This window comes from Megascapheus bottae, chromosome 2 (genome assembly GCF_031878675.1).
Source record: "Megascapheus bottae isolate mThoBot1 chromosome 2, mThoBot2.hap1, whole genome shotgun sequence".
NCBI lineage: Eukaryota > Metazoa > Chordata > Mammalia > Rodentia > Geomyidae > Megascapheus > Megascapheus bottae.
The window spans coordinates 41,927,496-41,945,433 of record NC_143510.1 but is presented as its reverse complement, the minus strand read 5'-3'; the positions used below and the strand labels follow the sequence as shown (position 1 = coordinate 41,945,433).

General features: G+C 40.1%; 1 protein-coding gene across 3 annotated transcripts in view; it reads left to right on the top strand.

The window, feature by feature from the left end:
• Positions 1 to 17,938, top strand: part of Yaf2 (YY1 associated factor 2) — an 81,774-nt gene that overhangs the window by 22,897 nt on the left and 40,939 nt on the right. The window lies entirely within an intron of this gene.

The following is a 17,938-nucleotide window of genomic DNA, read 5'->3' as shown; positions in this document are numbered from 1 at the left end:
AAGCACTGTAAAATTTGTGCATGTACTAAATTTGGTTAAATTATTCTAGTTCTAACAGTATGAATAGTTTTCTATTAATTAATTAGCAGTTCTCTCTTTTTTCTTTTTTCTTCTTTCCTCTCTCCCTCCCTCCCTCCCTATCTTTTGTTTCCTTCTGATGGTTGTAGGGATCAAACCTAGGGCTTTGTGCATGCTAACAGTGTTCCACCAATAACTACATCCATCCCCCAGTGCAACTAGTGCTTTTTCATGACATAGTTCTCAGTTACCTTTCAAATTCATTGAAGATATACCTGAAAAATGATTTTGAATATGTTGCAGTTATATTTACCCCATCCATCTTAGTACTAAAAAGAGTTAGGTCTGTGATATGTGGCAGAATTGGCTGAATTTGAGCTCTGTGATTCTATAAATAACGTGGTTTATTACACTGGCATACAAATGTTAAAATGAGTTTCTTATTTCCATTCTTCTCCTATCCTGCATTCAGACCTCTTTTTTTTTTTTTTTGTGCTAGTCTTGGGGCTTTGAACTCAGGGCCTGGGACCCACAGCTCAACTTCTGGCTGTTTTTTGCAAGTTAATTGGAGATAAGAATTTCATAGACTTTCCTTCCCAGAATGGCTTCCAACCATGATCCTCAGATCTCAGTTTCCTGAGTAGCTAGGGTTACAGGTGTGATCCACCAATGCCCACCTCAGAAACAATCTCTTCTTTTTTTAATTTTTTTTTTGGGGGGGGAGGGTGACAGTCCTGGGGCTTGAACTCCTGGGTGCTGTCTCTGAGCTCCTTTTGCTCAGGGCTAGCACTATACCATTTGAGCAACTGTTCCATTTGCAGCTTTTTCTGCAATTGGAGATAAGAATCTCATGGACAAAAGTCCCAGGCTAGCTTGAATCTGATCCGAAGAGCTCAGTCTCCTGAGCAGCTAGGATTAGAGACAGGTGTAAGCCACCAGAACATGCTTTTTTTCTTGTTAATTTCTTTCTTTCTTTCTTTCTTTTTTTTTTTTTTGTGGGTCATGAGGCTTGAACTCTAGGCCTGGGCACTATCTCTGAGCTCTTCAGCTCAAGGCTACCACCTTACCCTTAAGCCAAGCCCCACTTTTCATTTAATTGGAGATAAGGGGCTCAGGTCCTTTTGTGCCCAGTCTGGCTTTGAACTGTGATCCTTAGATCTCAGCCTCCTGAGTAGGTAGGATTACAGACGTGAGCCACTGCACCCAGCTTGTTAATTTCTTAAATTGTTTTTATGGAAGTGATATATGGCGAGGTAACAGTTGCATAAGTGAGGTAAATATTCCATGTCTTTTTGGACACTGTCACCCTTTTCCTTGCTCTTTCCCAGTTTTCCCCTCCTATCTCCCACATCAGAAGTTATTCTTAAACAGTACTTGTTTTTAGCACACAGAGCCTGTCATAGTGCCATGCTAATTTTATTAAATTTTCATTTATCTGTGGAGTTTTCATAATTCACCTTCATTCTTGGTTTTTGTTTTCATTTTTATCAGTCGTGGGACTTGAACTCTGGGTCTGGGCACTGTCTCTGAGCTTTTCAGCTTAAGACTACTGCCCTACTCTTTGAGCCATAGCACCACTTCCGATTTTCTGGTGATTAATTGGAGATAAGAGTCTCACAGACTCTTTAGAGCCCAGGCTTCCTTTGAACTGAGATCCTCAGATTTCAGCCTCATGAGTAGCTAGGATTACAGATATGAACCACCAGGCCCAGCTTCCCCCTTCCCCCTTTTGAGACTTAAATGTATCAATCTGAAGCTTTTGTTGGTTTGACCTGGAGAGTTTTTATATTTATGCCTTGGCTGGTGCCATATTCTTTTTTTTTTTTTTTTTTTGCCAGTCCTGGGCTTGACCTCAGGGCCTGAGCACTGTCCTTGGACTTTCTCAAGGCTAGAGCTCTACCACTTGAGCCTCAGCACCACTTCCGGCTTTTTTCTATGTATGTGGTACCAAGGAATCGAACCCAGGTCTTCATGCATGCTAGGCAAGCACTTTAACCACTAGGCCAAACTCCCGGCCCTGGTGCCATATTCTTGAAGTGACTTTCTCCTCTTATTTTGCTATACTGTAAAGTTGCAGTATGTCCAACCTGTTGTATCTGTCACTTTTTGCTGTCTTCTGTGGTTACATTTATATAATGCAGCTTAGCCCAAATATTGACTTTAGATTATATTGTCTTTTTTTGGTTTGTTTCGTTGAAGCCCTCAAACTAATAATCTTCCTTATATCTCAGCCTCTTCAGTTTTGAGATTTATAGGCACATGGCACCATACTCAGCAAGTTTGTTTGTTTGTTTTTTAAGGCTACTCTCTTCCATGTGAACCACATCTCTATTTCTAGCTTTCTGATCATTGATTGGGGAAAAGAGTCTTACAAGCTTTCCTGCCTGAGCTGGCTTCTAACTGGTGTCCTCAGATTTCAGCCTCCTAAATAGGGTTATGGGTATAAACTGCTAATAAGTGGCTCAGCTATTTTTTTAATATACGAACTTTTAAAGCTGAGTTGTATGCTCTTTGAGAGCTAGGATAGGGTTTTATAGTGTTTTAAAAACTGTATTATTTACTCCCTAACTTCAGTGACCGAAATTAAATTATGCCCACTAAAAAAGAGTTTTTGATGTAGAAAATCTAGTTTATATGATTGTGCTTACCAAATTTTCATGTATTAAAAGCAGGTTCATGGGGCCAGGAACATGGCCTAGTGGTAGAGTGCTCACCTAGCATGAATGAAGAGCTGAGTTCAATTCTTGGGTGCCACATACACAGAAAAGCTGTAAGTGGTGCTGTGGCTCAAGTGGTAGAACTCTACTCTTGAGAAAGCCCAAGGACAGTGCCCAAGTCCTGAGTTCAAGCTGCAGGTCTGGGGGAAAAAATAAATCAGATTCATTTTCCTTCTCGATTCTATCCATACTGTATTTTTTTTTTTTGTGAGTCATTGAGGTTGAACTCAGCCTGGGCACTGTCCCTGAGCTCTTAAGCTCAAGGCTACCACCCTACCCTTGAGCCAAGCCCCACTTCTCATATTCTAGAGGTTAACTGGAGATAAGACTCTCAGGTCCTTTTGTGCCCAGGCTGGCTTTGAACCTTGATCCTCAGATCTCAGTCTCCTGAGTAGCTAGGATTACAGGCATGAGCCACCATGCTCTGCTTATACTGTATTTTTTTCTGAAAAAAAAAAACTTCTTTAAAATTATTACAGGTAAATGCTACTGGGTATAAAATTAGTTTCTGAGAAGTGGCACTTTGGCTCAAGTGATAGAGTAGTAGCTTTGAGCTGAAGAGCACAGGGCCAATGCCCAGGCCCAGAGTTCAAGCTGAAAAGCACAGGGACAATATCCAGACCTAGACTTCAAGCCCCACAACTGACAAAAAAAAAAAATCCTAGTTTCTGTGGGACACATATAAGATCTCCAGTTAATCTCTAATAAACTGCCAAAAAGCCAGAAGTGGAGCTGTGGCTCAAGTGTTAAAATCCTAATTATGAGTACAAAAGTTCATGGACAGTCCCCAAGCCCTTGAGTTCAAGCCCTAGGATCACACACACACAAACACACACACACACACACACACACACACACACACAGAGGAAACAGTGAAAATTAAAATGATAGTAAAAAATTACATAAACAAGGTATACAAAACTGAATTTTTTCCAGAATGACAAAGGAAAATTGAGATGAGGACTATAAAAAACAAACTTAAAACATCTAAAAACTAAATTAAAAACCTAAAACATCTTTCAGGGTAGGGTAACCTCTTGTCTACCAACCATTTAAGGTTTGCAAAAACACTTCATATATGACAGGATCCACACTCAGTCTTCTGTCTCCTCTTTGTTGGCTGCCTGTTGTCTGCCTGCCTATGCTGATAGTTTTGTATGACTTTTGGGTGATGTTATCAATATTCAAAGTCTCTTCGGCAGGTAAACAGATTTCTACTCCTGCTAGAGGACAGATTGAGAAGCAACAATGCTCCTCTATTTCAGAAGACAAAGTGTGAGAATGATAAAGAAGTAAATGATCAAGAAGCAAACAGTGGAAATTAAAACCATAAATAATTTTTAAGGGAAAGACTAGGGGGAGGGAAAGTGGGACAAAAACATGAGAAAGGATATCAATGTTCAGGAAACAATGTACCCAGTACCTAAGGAATGTAACGGTAACCCCTCTATACATTATCCCGACAATAAAATGCAATTAAAAAAAAGAATAGAAGCATAAAAAATGTTACAAGTTGGGGAAAGAAAGTTTTGTTTGTTTGTTTGTTTCTTGCCAGTCCTGGGCTTGAGCTCAGGGCCTGAGCACTGTCCTTGGATTTTCTCAAAGCTAGAGCTCTACCACTTGAGCCTCAGCACCACTTCCGGCTTTTTTCTACGTATGTGGTACCAAAGAATTGAACCCGGGTCTTCATGCATGCTAGGCAAGCACTTTAACCACTAGGCCAAACTCCTGGCCCCGGGAAAGAAAATTTTAAGGATAAAAAAACATAGTGTAGAAGGCTGAGATAGGAGGATCACTTGGGCCCTGGAATTTGAGGCCAGCCTTAGCAACATAGTGAGAGCTCATCTCAGAAACAAAAGAAAAAAAGTAATAAAAATTAAAGGGTACATAAAATTTTTATAAAAGTGATGGGGTTACAGTTATGTAAATCAGGTAAAGAGTGCATTTTTTGTGTGTTCAATGTCACCCCTTCTCTAAGGTACTTTCAAAGCTGGGTGTGGTGGTACATGCCCAACAATGGGAAGTCAAAAGCAAGGATCATTTCAGTACAGGAATTCAAGGCCATCCTGGGCTATATAGTGAGATTTTGACTCTCTTCACTTCAAAAAACATACTTAGAAGTGATTCCCAGCAAAGCCCTATGTTAGAGTTGGAGGATCAAGAAACATAGTTCACCTGGGCACTGGTGGCTCACACCTGTAATCTTAGCTACTGAGGAGGCTGAGATTGAAGCTAAACTGGGCAGGAAAGTCCATGACATTCTTTATCTTGGGTAAACTACCCAGAAAAGCTGAAGTGGCTCTGTGGCTGAAGTGGTAGAGTGCTATTCTTGAGCAAAAAAAAAAAAAGCTCAGAGGCAGTTCAAGCTTCAGGACCAGATAAAAAAGAAAGGCAGAGAGACAGACAGACAGACAGACAGACAGACAGACAGACATAATGAGCAAGGGACATGGGCAAATTTATAACCTTGAATGCATGTATTAAATTAAAAGATTGAAAATCTTTTTGAAAATAAATTATATCAACTAAGAATACTAAAACAAACCAAAACAACAACAAACAGGGGTGAGTACTGGTGGCTCATGTCTGTAATCCTTGCTTTCCAGGGTGCTCAGAGTTAATGATTGGCACTTTAGACCAGCCTGGGCAGAAAAGTTTATGAGATGTCATCTCAAAAATAACGAGAAAGGGCCAGGAGTTTGGCCTAGTGGTTAAAGTGCTTGCCTAGCATGCATGAAGACCCGGGTTCGATTCCTCAGTACCACATATAGAAAAAAGCTGGAAGTGGTGCTGAGGCTCAAGTGGTAGAGCTCTAGCCTTGAGAAAGTCCAAGGACAGTGCTCAGGCCCTGAGCTCAAGCCCAGGACTGGCAAAAAAAAAAAATAAAAATAACGAGAAAGCCAGACACCTGTAATCCTAGCTACTCAGGAGGCTGAGATCTGAGGATCAAGGTTCAAAGCCAGTACAGACAATACAAAGCTGAGAGACTCTTATCTCCAATTAATCACTAGAAAACCTGGAAGTAGGGCTGTGGCTCAAGAGTAGGGTGGTAGCCTTGAGCTGAAGAGCTCAGGGACAGTGCCCAGGCCAGAGTTCAAGCCCCATGACTCCCCCATTAACCCCCCCCCAAAAAAAAAATCTGTAAGACTTCTAACTCCAATTAACCACCAGAAAGCCAGAAGTGGCGCTGTAGCTCAAGGGATGGGTAGAGCAATAGCCTTGAGCTGAGGAGCTCAGGGGTAGTCCCCAGGCCCAGAATTCAAGTCCCATGACCAAAAAAAAAAACAACAACAACAACAAAAATCAAAATAGCAACAACAAAAAAATGGAGTGCTAGAAATGTGGCTCAGTGGTAAGAGTGCTTGCCTAGCATGCATGAAGCCCTGGGTTTGATTTGTCAGTAATACATAAAAAGAAAAGGCCAGGTCCGGGAGTTTGGCCTAGTGGTAGAGTGCATGCCTAGCATGCACGAAGACCCAGATTCGATTCCTGAGAACCACATACATAGAAAAAAGCTGGCAGTGGTGCTGAGGCTAAAGTGGTAGAGCTCTAGCCTTGAGAAAGTGCAAGGACAGTGCTCAGGCCCTGAGCTCAAGCCCAGGACTGGCAAAAAACAAAAAAACAACAAAAAGGCCAGAAGTGGTGATGTGGCTCAAGTGGTAGAATGCTAGCCTTGAGCAAAAGAAGCTCAGAGACAGTGCCCAGGCACTGAGTTCAAGCCCCAGGACTGAAAAAATCAAACAACAACAAAAAAAATAACAACCGGAGTGGCCCTCTGGTAGTAGAGCATTAGCTTAGGAAAATCAAGGTCCTGAGTTTAAATCCTGTATTGCTAAAACGAAAGACAGAAAACAAACAACAGGCACAATAAAACACAAAGAGAGGAAGTAATAAAAAGAATTTTGTGAACTAGAAAATAACCAATAAAAATTATGTGATCAACCTAGTTGTTTTCAGTTCATTTTGGAAAAACTGATTATGAAAAAACAGATGACAGAATAGTAAAATTTTAAGAAGAGACATTACTGTAAATATAGCAATTTCAAAAATAAAGAAACCACTTGATATGTAAATTTGTCAAAGAAGATAAAATTCTCTTTGTTGTTTGCCAGCCCCAGGGTTTGAACCTAAGCCTTTCTACTCCAGATTAGCACACTATCATTTGAGTCACAGCTCCACTTCTGGCTTTTTGTGGTTAGTTGCAGATAAGTGTCTTACAAACTTTCTTCCCTAGGCTAGCCTTGAACCATAATCCTCAGATCTCAGCCTCCTGAATAACTAGGATTACAGACATGAGCCACTAGTGCCTGGCTAAAATGCTCAGTTTCATAGGATAAGTACTTTCAAACTTGCCTCCATTAGGAAAAAAAAGTACAAAGAAACTACAAACTGTTGAAGAAATTGAAGCTGCAGTATATTTTCCTTAGAACAAAATTTAGCCAGGCACTGGTAGCGCGTGCCTGTAACCCTAGCTACTCAAGAGACTTAGATCTGAGCATCAGGGTGGTTCAAAGCCAGCCAAGGTATGAAAGTATGAGACTCTATAATCTCCAATTAACCACTAGAAAACTGGAAGTGGTGCTGGGACTCAGTAAGGTGGTCTCCTTGAGCTGAAGAGCTCAGGGACAATGCCTAGGCCTAGAGTTCAAGCCCCATGACCCACCAAAGGAAAAAAAAAAGAGCAAAATTTACAAAAAAAAGGTTATAATTCATATCCCATTCAATTTTCCCAGTTAAAAACAGGCAGTGGGTTTTTGTTTTTTAGAGAGTTGTGTTTTGATTATTTTAGTCAATTTAGACAGTTTTCATTTTTCTGAACTGTCCTTAAGCAATTCTTAATCTTTTTTCTATTTCTATAGTCATCTTGTCTGCATAGCTTAAAATATGTGGCCGTTAATGATTAATTTGTTTCACCCAGTATACTATACATAAGGTCCATCCATCTCATATCATTTGTCAGTACATCCTCTCCTCCCTACCTGTTGGAAACAGATTATGTTGCTCAGGATGATCTTGAAATTGTATTCCTGCTGCCGCCTTAGCCTATGGGCTGTCTGAAATTCTGAATGCTATTGTTTGTGAATAGTACCATATATACATACTTTTGCTTTCTCTCTTTTTTTTTTTTAAGTCTTGATGCTTGAACCCCAGACTGTTAGGGTAGAAAATTAAATTTGGTGATTAAATAGTGAAGAGTATGATTGCCTTGGGATACTGGATTTTTTTTTCCATTGCTAAGCCCATCAGATAGCACCTAAAGAAAATGCAGCATGGAATAAGGATCACCTCAGCTTTTTTTGTTTGTTTTTTGTCATTGGGTATAAATCAGCGCCTGGGTAGTGTCCCTGAGCTCTTCAGCTCAAGGTTTGCACTCTACACTTTGAGTCATAGCACTACTTTTAGTGAGCAATTCTAATACTTGAAAATTGTGTCTATAAATTAATTTAAAAATCTGAACTTAAAAAAAATGTGGTATGAAAACAATACCTTTTATTAAGCTTTCACTTTCTGGTTTATTTTATTATTTATTTATTTATTTTTGTGGGTCGTGGGGCTTGAACACTGGGCCATAGCCTCACTTCCTGTTTTTTACTGATTAATTGAAGATAGGAGTCTTATGTTTTTTAATGCCCGGGCTGGCTTTGAACCTTGATCCTCAGATCTCAGCCTCCTGAGTAGCTCAGGTTATAGGCATGAGCCACTGTGCTGGCTGTAATTTATTTGCGGAGGGGGGGGGTTAGTACTAGAGCTTAAATGCAGGGCTTAGCTTTTTTACTCATGACTGGTGCTGTGTCACTTAAGCCACACTTCTAGTTCTGTCGTACTGCTTTTAAAAGCTGGATTTTTCATGGGGCCAGGAGTTTGGCCTAGTAGTAGAATGCTTGCCTAGCATGCACAAAGTTCTGGGTTTGATTCCTTGTTACCACATACATAGAAAAAGCCGGAAGTTGTGCTGTGGCTCAAGTGATAGGGTTCTAGCCTTGGGAAAACCCAACCAAGGATAGGCCCTGAGTTCAAGCCCAGGATTGCCCCCCCCCCCAAAAAAAGCTGGATTTTCCTTTAAAAAAAATTAATTAATTAATTATTTTTTTGGGGGGGGCCAGTCCTGTCCTTGGACTTTCTCAATGCTAGAGCTCTACTACTTGAGCCTCAGCACCACTTCCAGCTTTTTTCTATGTATATGGTACCAAGGAATTGAACCTGGGTCTTCCTGCATGCTAAGCAAGCACTCTACCACTAGGCCAAACTCCTTTTTATTAACTTTTTAACCTTTTTTTTTCTTGTAAAGGCTGCCTTTCAAACTCATATAACATGCATATGTTAAAAAACAAAATCTTACACACAATTTCATTTATGTCAGGAATAAATAAGGAAAATCTTATCCATAATTGATAAGCAAAAAGAAAAAAATCTAAAAGTATTGGAAAAGAAGAGAAATGAGATATAAACACCTCCCTAGAAAATTTAAAAGATGGCTGGAGGCTCTTTAACATTAGAGTACCTATCTCGCAAATGAGAAACCCTGAGTTCAACTCCAGAATCAAAAAATAAAGGTAGGGTGGCTGGTGATTCAGCATTTTAAGCTTAGCTGCCTAGGAGGCTGAGATCTGAGGATCAAGGTCAGCTTGAATAAAAAAGTTCTGGAGACTCTTACCTACAATTAACCACCAGAAAACCAGAAATGATATAGAGGCTCAAAGGGTTAGGGCACTAGCCTTGAACTGAGGAGCTCAGGGACAGTGCCCAGGCTGAGAGGTCAAGCTTCTTGACCAATGATGACAACAACAAAAAAGGTGGGGGGGGGGAGGAAAAATAAGGGAAAGGAAAAGAAGAAAACTGAAGAATGGAAAGAAAAGTAAGAGGAAGGGAGGAAGAAGGAAAAAGGAAAGGAAAGGGGAAGGGAAAAGGAGAGGAGTAAAAAAAGAAAGGAAATTTAAAAGAAATGAACATGTGTATAAATAAGAGAATTTGGGGGGCCGGGAGTTTGGCCTAGTGGTTAAAGTGCTTGCCTAGCATGCATAAAGACCTGGGTTCGATTCCTTGGTACCACATACATAGAAAAAAGCCAGAAGTGGTGCTGAGGCTCAAGTGGTAGAGTTCTAGCCTTGAGAAAGTCCAAGGACAGTGCTCAGGCCCTGAGCTCAAGCCCATGACTGGCAAAAAAAAAAAAGAGAGAGAATTTGGTGTTCTTGGGTGCAAATCACATTCAAATTGTAAAAGTCATTTAGGGAATTAAAAATAATCCCTTTTATATGAATTTACAATGTATAACAGACAGGAATAAAACAAAATATTCTATATTTATTAGTAGGAAGTTTATTTAAAGCTTACTAACATTTTAACGAAGTTTCAGATGATCCTAATGGGGATTTGTATAGGGGTGTGTGTGTGTGTGTGTGTGTTTGTGTGTGTGTGTGATGATCTTTTTGCAAAGTAAAGGCACGAGAATAACCAAGATAGGTCTAGAAGAAAGAAAAGGAAGAGGAACTTGTGCTGGATATCAAGAACAATTTTTAAATTATGTTATTTGGAATGGATTAACACATAGCTATGCAAAAGAATGAACTGCTATATGCTATATATAGAATGAATCTTGTAGACTTAATATTGAATAAAAGAACTGAGAGAGATATAAAAGATTATGTTGTTTATAATTTATTTTTAGAAAGTTAAAAAACAGATATTGCTGAACTCCAGTGGCTCATGCCTATAATTCTAGCTGCTCAGGAGGCTGAGAGCTGAGGATCACAGTTCAGAGCAAATTCAGGCAGGGAAGACCATGAAATTCTCATGCTCAGAAAAGGCCAGAAGTGGCACTATGGCTAAAGTGGTAGAGCAGTTGCTTGGAGCAGAAGCAGCATGGGGGCAATGCATAGGCCCTGAGTTCAATCCCCAAGACTAGCAAAAATCAAGGTACATTAACGTATGGTGATTAGGTTGGGATAGTAATTATCCTAGAGGCATGGGGGAATGATTAGGAAAGGTTATAAGAGAACCTTATGAAGTATGAGAAATGTTCTATATTGCAGTCTGTGTTATATAGGGATATATGTATTTAAAATCAATTCATATACCATTGGTATATCTTTGTAAATTACTTTCTAATTAAAAATAATTTGAAGCTGGCCCTGGTGGCTCATACATTTAATTCTAGCTACTGAAGAGGCTGAGATCTGAGGATTGAAGTTTGAGGCCAACCAGGATAAGAAAATCTGTGAGACTTTTAGCTAATTAATCACCAGAAACTGGAAGTGGTGCTGTGGCTCGAAGTGGTGGACTGCTGACCTTGACCAAAAAGCGGACAACACTCAGGCCCTGAGATCAGTCCCCATGACCAACTAAAAACATTTTTTTTTCTTTTGAGGTTGTATAGTATTAGCACAGAAGACAGATTAATGTAGAAGGATAGATATAGCGAAAATTAATGTAAGAAAATGTGTTCAGAAATGGACAAGTTGATAATTGACAGATCAGATCTCATTTCTTACTAGCAAGAAAAGAGCAAGTAGATTGGAAAATTGGGTTTCTATGGGGGGGGAAGGGAACAACTAAATCTATTTCAGACCATATGCAAAAATAAATTTCAGTTGAATTAAACAATACTCTTGAAGGACATTTTATATGGGACAAGGTCTCTAAAGATAGCCTGGGTGGGGGCCAAGAGTTTGGCCTAGTGGTAAAGTGCTTGCCTAGCATGCATAAAGACCCAGGTTTGATTCCTCGGTACCACATACATAGAAAAATGTTGGAAGTGGTGCTGTGGCTCTAGTGATAGAGCACTAGCCTTGAGAAAGCCCAAGGACAGTGCTCAGGCCCTGAGTTCAAGCCCCAGGACTGGAAGGGGGTGGGAAAAGATAGCCTGGGCGGGCTTTGAACTACTGTTCTTCCTTGTTTTAGTCTTCCATTGCTTAGATTACAGGTGGACACCACCAGGTCTGGCCAAAAACCCATTTGTTAAAAAAGAGGAAAAATGGAAGCTTTTTAGCAAGTTAGGAAGGAGAGGAGTGAACTACCAAGGAAAAAACTTAGACACCATAAACCAAACTGAAAAAGTATTGGCATGACTAGAAGCAGATATGTATATTGTCTTTAATATGTAGTGTGCATTTTTGTCCAGACTAGGTAGGTTGGAAAATGAAGACAGAATATATCTGATACTTTCTTCCTCCCCCACCTAAGGAAGCAGACAGGACTATGATTTTTGTATAGTCTTAGAAGGTTCAGCCATGGTTGACCTCATGTCCTTGGGCAGAACTTTGTGGAGTGGGAGGATGTGGCCTGGATGTGAAGCAGAGAAAGGGGACATGGAGAGGGCCCAGGGTGAGGTTCCTCTCTCCCCTGCAATGATATGCACTAGGTACCTACTTCTTCTAGCTAGGCTCCACCTCCATATGTTTCCACAACCTCCCAGAATAGCACCACATCATGAATCCAGGGAGGCAATAATGTATTCAATAGGTCCTTTGGAAATGCTTTAGACATACTCAGCGGTGTGCTTACCTAATCCCCAAAGTGTTTCTCAAGCCAATCAAGTTGGTAGTCAAGATTAAACATCCCATAGAATATCCTGATGATATGCTAATAGATACAAAGGTACTTTGAAGCAGAGGAAACTCGAAAGTGGAATGGCTAATGAGCTGTAAAAGATATAGTCTCACCTTTTGGGAAATGCAGTTTTAAAGCACAATGAGCTAACAGTTTTCACCCATTAGGAGAGTATGTTAAGCAGTTGAAAATGTGCAGTATCTGCCTGGTATCCAACAATTAATTACTAGTCAAATGTATTAGTCTAGAGAAATTTGCATACTTGCTCTCTGAGATTTGTACATGCCCTTTCATGGGGAGAAAAACCAATAAAAAAAAACTATGTCTTTGAATAGGAAAGCATTCATAAATAAGGCACAGGATAGTTATAACATGTAAATTTACCTGGATCTACATTTCAACTTTTGTCATTAATGACTATTTTAACAAACAGTACTTTCTTTGCCTAAGTGTTTTCTAAACACTTTGTGAATATTAACTTATTCCTCATGAGAACTCAGAAATAGGATTACCGTTACCTCTATTTTATCTCAAGGTTTACTGCAGCATAGATGAATAAATGATATTATTAGTCTTTTTTTTTTTTGCCTGTCAGGGTCTTGAACTCAGAGCCTGAGCACTGTCCTTGGGCTTTCTCAAGGCTAGAGCTGTACCCCTTGAGCCATAACACCACTTCCAGCTTTTTTCTATGTATGTGGTACTGAAGAATTGAACCCCCGTCTTCATGCATGCTAGGGAAGCACTCTACCGCTAGGCCAAACTCCTGGCCCTCTTCTCTTTTCATTTGCTTTGTAAGAATTAGATCCTCATGGTAGATGATATCACCATGATAGAGGAATATACGCAAGACGCCACATAGTGAGACTGAATGCCAGTAAAGAAGGGTTCAGTCTGGATTTTTTTTTTTTCTTGGACAGTCCTGGGGCTTGAACTCAAGGGCTAGGCACTATCCCCAAGCCTCTTTGGGCTCAAGGCTAATACTCTACCATTTGAGCCACAACACTACTTCTGGGTTTTTAAAGTAGTTTATTGGAAATAAGAGTCTCATGGGGACTTTACTGCCTGGGCTGGCTTCAAACAATGATCGATCCTCAGATCTCAGCCTACTGAGTAGCTAGGCTTACAGGTATGAGCCACTGGCACCTGGCTTGGATCTTTTTTAAGCAACTTACTGTTGAAAGCAATAACTCATTTTGTGAAACCAGCATTAACCTCTTCTGAGGGTGATGCCCTTCATACCCACAAGGCCTCTAATTTTCATTTGTGAGAAGATAGTGGGGCTTGAACTCAGCGTTATGCTGTTGTTGCTCAGCTGCTTGGCCCACAGCTGATGCTCTACCACTTGAATCATGCTTCTAGTTCTGGCTTCTTGCTGATTAATGGGAGATCAGAGTATTTATCTGCTACAAATCTTGATCCTCAGATTTCAACCTCCTGAGTAGCTAAAATTACAGGTGCTTTACTGAAGCTTTCTTCTGCCTCTTAATATGAGCACATCATGGACTATACATCACACATGATCCCTCTAGGACGTCTCAAGCCATGTCCAAACCATAGCAGTAACCCACCCACTTTCATAGCTCATAAATAACATAGCTGATTTAAAGCTGACATTTGAACCCCAATTTCCTGGTTATAGAATTCACTCTGCCATGTTGCCTTTTGATTCCAGTGGATAAAGAAAGACCTTACAAATGCAAAGAAAAGCTAATTGCAGAATGTGTACAATGTAATGTTATTTAATTGAACTCATGAAGTGGTTGTCTTTTTATAGCCTTGGGACATGAGACATGTCTCTCTCTTCCTCTCTGTCACACTCTTTTTCTTTCTCTTTCTCTGTGTAAACATGATAGCTTGTTTTTTATTAAATAATTTATTAACATTGATTTTTACATCATATTTCAAATGACATGTTTAACAAACAAGTGTTCAAGAAGGGAATCTCTATATACAATCACTGGCACTTAGTTTTTAGAACATAAATGATAGCTTATTTTTGCAAATAAAAAAGGGTCCACATAGGTCCACACCTATAATCCTAGCTACTCAGGAAACAGATCTAGAGGATTATAGTTTGAAGTCAGCCCAGGGAGGTAAGTCCAATAGGGTCCCATCTTCAGTTAATTGGCAAAATTCTGGACTGGAGTAATGGCTCAAGTTGTAAAGCACCAGATTTGAGCAAGAAGGTGCCAAGTGAGAGTATGAGGCAGAGTTCAAGACATAATACTGGCATTTAAAACAAAAGGACTGCAAAAAGTGATCTTCATTGTTTTCTTTTATTATTGATACTGGTCTGCACTTGAAAGATAAAAAAGTGTCTCTGGTAGTTATGTATTGACTTAGTTCTGAGCAGCACTTAAGCCCTGGCACTGGGGTGGAGAGATGGATAGGTTCAAACTGCTCTAAACACTAGTGTTCTATAAGGAAGGAGAAAAAGAACTTAATTTGCTTGAGATGTATATAAAGATAGCTATAGATATAGATACAAATTGATTCTCTTTCTTGCTTCTCCATCCCAGCTTCTTCTCCCTAAATACAAACAGAAGGAAGGAATGTCTTCCTTTGATACATAGGAAAGGGGTAATTCTACTTTCTGTTCTGCAAAACTACTAAAAGAATGAACTCTAGTCATGGTTAGAGATGATAGCTTGTTCATTGTTGTCTATCTAAAATTTAGTATAATATGTCTGAGTTATTTTGTTTTGTTGTTGTTTAGTTTAATTCAGTTTTGTGGTTTTGTTTTTGTTTTTAGATACAGACTCGCTATGTCGGTCAGGCTGACCTCTAGTTCTCTCTATATTACAAGCTTACCTCATTCAATCTTCTGTCTTGGTCTTCCGAATAACTGGGATCACAGTCATATGCCATCACACTTGGCTTTTTTTTTTTTTGTTTTTTTGCCAGTCCTGGGTTTGAACCCAGGGCCTGAGCACTGTCCTTGGACTTTCTCAAGGCTAGAGCTCTACTATTTGAGCCTCAGCACCACTTCCGACTTTTTTCTGTATATGTGGTACCAAGGAATTGAACCCAGTCTTTGTGCATGCTAGGCAAGCACTCTACTACTAGGCCAAACTCCTGGCCCCCCACCTTTGTTTTTGCCGGTCCTGCAGCTTGAACTCAGAGCCTGGGCACTGTCCTTAGACACTTTTGCTCAAGGCTAGTGCTCTGCCACTTGAGCCACAGTACCATTTTCAGCCTTATCTGTGTATGTGGTACCAAAGAATAAAACCCAGGTCTTCGGGCCGGGAGTTTGGCCTAGTGGTAGAGTGCTTGCCTAGCATGCATGAAGACCCAGGTTCGATTCCTCGGTACCACATACATAGAAAAAAGCCAGAAGTGGTGCTGAGGCTCAAGTGGCAGAGCTCTAGCCTTGAGAAAGTCCAAGGGCAGTGCTTAGGCCCTGAGCTCAAGCCCAGGACTGGCAAAAAAAAAAAACCCAGGGCTTCATGCATGCTAGGCAAGCATCATACCCCTAGGCTATGCTCCCAGCCCCATTGGCTGGAGTATAAGATCTTATATTTAGTAGCTTCTTAGATGTTTGAAGGAGTGCTGGGGCAGTTTCAACTTCACTCTCAAATGTACTAGCACTTCTTTTCTCCTCCTCCTCTTCTTCCTCCTCCTCCTCTTCAGCTCAAGGATACCACCCAACCCCATGAGCCACAGTGCCACTTCCAGCTTTCTAGTGGTTAATTGGAGGTCAGAGGCTCATGGACTTTAGTCCCTGGGATGGCTTTGAACCTGGATCCTCAGATCTCTGCCTCCTGAGTAGCTAGGATTACAGGTGTGAGCCACTGGGTCTGGCTGGACTATCACTTGTATCTAAAGTCCTCCTTAAGCTATTTGACACATCTTCCACTGGTTCCATTTGTTCTCTTGGTTGCCAAGAATAACATAATTTTATTGAGTACATGATAGGGAACCTTGAATTGTTTTGTGTCAAAGAACTCTGACTTTAGTACATTTTAATTTTATTTTTAATTTTAGCAAGTCTAATACATTTTGAAAACTTGTTAGATAATATTGGAATAGAATTGTTTCAGTTTTGGTATATTCATTGTCTTTGAGTTGGTGCTCTCTAATAAAATTATATTCTGTGGCTGTGGACTGGTGGCTCAAGCTTGTAACCCTAGCTACTCAGAATAAACTACCAGAAAACAGGAAGTGAAATTGTGGCTCAAAGTGATAGAGCACTAACCTTGAAAGCTCAAGGACAGCTCCCAGGCCCTGAGTTCAGGCCCTACGACTGACAAAAAATGAAAAACATCTGTCATCGAAAAGCAGAGCACTGATCACCTATATCTGTAATCCTAGCTTCTCAGAAGGCTGAGATCTTGAGGATCATGGTTCAAAGCCATCCCAGGCAGGAAAGTTTATGAAACTGTTGTTTCCAATTAACTCCTAGAAAGCTGGAGGTGGAGTTGTGACTCAAGTGGTAGAACGCTACCACTTGAAAAAGCTCAGGGGCAGCTCCCAGGCCCTAAATTTACCAGGATTGGTGCACATGCACACTACACACACACACACACAAATCTATCATGGTATCTTACAAAAAGTGATGATATTAAAAGGCCAGAAGTAATGCTCAAGTGGTAGAGTGCTAGCCTTGAGCAAAAATGACCAAGGACAGTACCCAGGCTCTGAGATCAAGCACCAAGACCAACACACACACACACACACAGTAATGTTATTTTATTTTACCTTATCATGAGAGTTGTTTTCTCATTTAGCTGCACAAAGGAGTTGGGATTCAGCAAGGCAGTTTATGAGACTAGTTTGTCTTGATCAATGTCACCCTTTCACTATTCTCATGGAGAGGTGTGATTTCTTTGGTGACATACTAGAATGATTTTATGTGAAATTCTGATGAGGGCAAATTTTAATCTGAAAATGGCTTAAAAGTGATAAATTTGAATAAATGCTAGTGAAAAATAATTTACTTTACATACCCATGTGTTGCAATTGAGGAGACACTGCAAATAAAGCATATTATTACACGATGGATATGGTTAAACGTGGCCAAATCCCGTCTCATCTTTCTTGCCTTGTAACTCTCTTGCAGAGATAACAAAGAGTCTACTTACCACTTGGCAGACTAGCCCTGCTGGCTCAAGGATAAGCCCAGAAATTTAGGTCATTCTCTTTTTTTTTTCAACAGTGTAGTTAGCTGTCACTATTTTTCACTTAACCTCATCTTATCCAGGATGTACTCTATATTAACTAAAGGAACACACTATTAAATTCAATAAAATTAATGAATTTAATGATTATCACTAAATAGGTCTAATTTAGAATAGCAGTACTCAGTAGAAATCTAATGTAAAAGTTTGAGCCAACTATGGTAAATGTTTTTGGTGGCTAAAATAAAAAAGAAAAATGTAACAAGTGAAATGACTTTGTTCTGGCATATTGTTTGAATTCAGATACTTGTGCTTGTTACTCTACCATGTGAGCCACACTCATACCTCTTTCGGCTTTCTGTATCTTTTGGAAAGGATCTTGGCTTTTGCCTGGGCCAGCTTGGATTATGATCCTCCTATTGGATTATGATCCTCCTATTTACACTTCCCACATAGCAGGGGTGAGACCATAGCAGGCGTGCACCATACTCAGCTTTTCATTGGTTGAGGTGGAGTGTGGGGAACCTTTGCCTGTGCTAG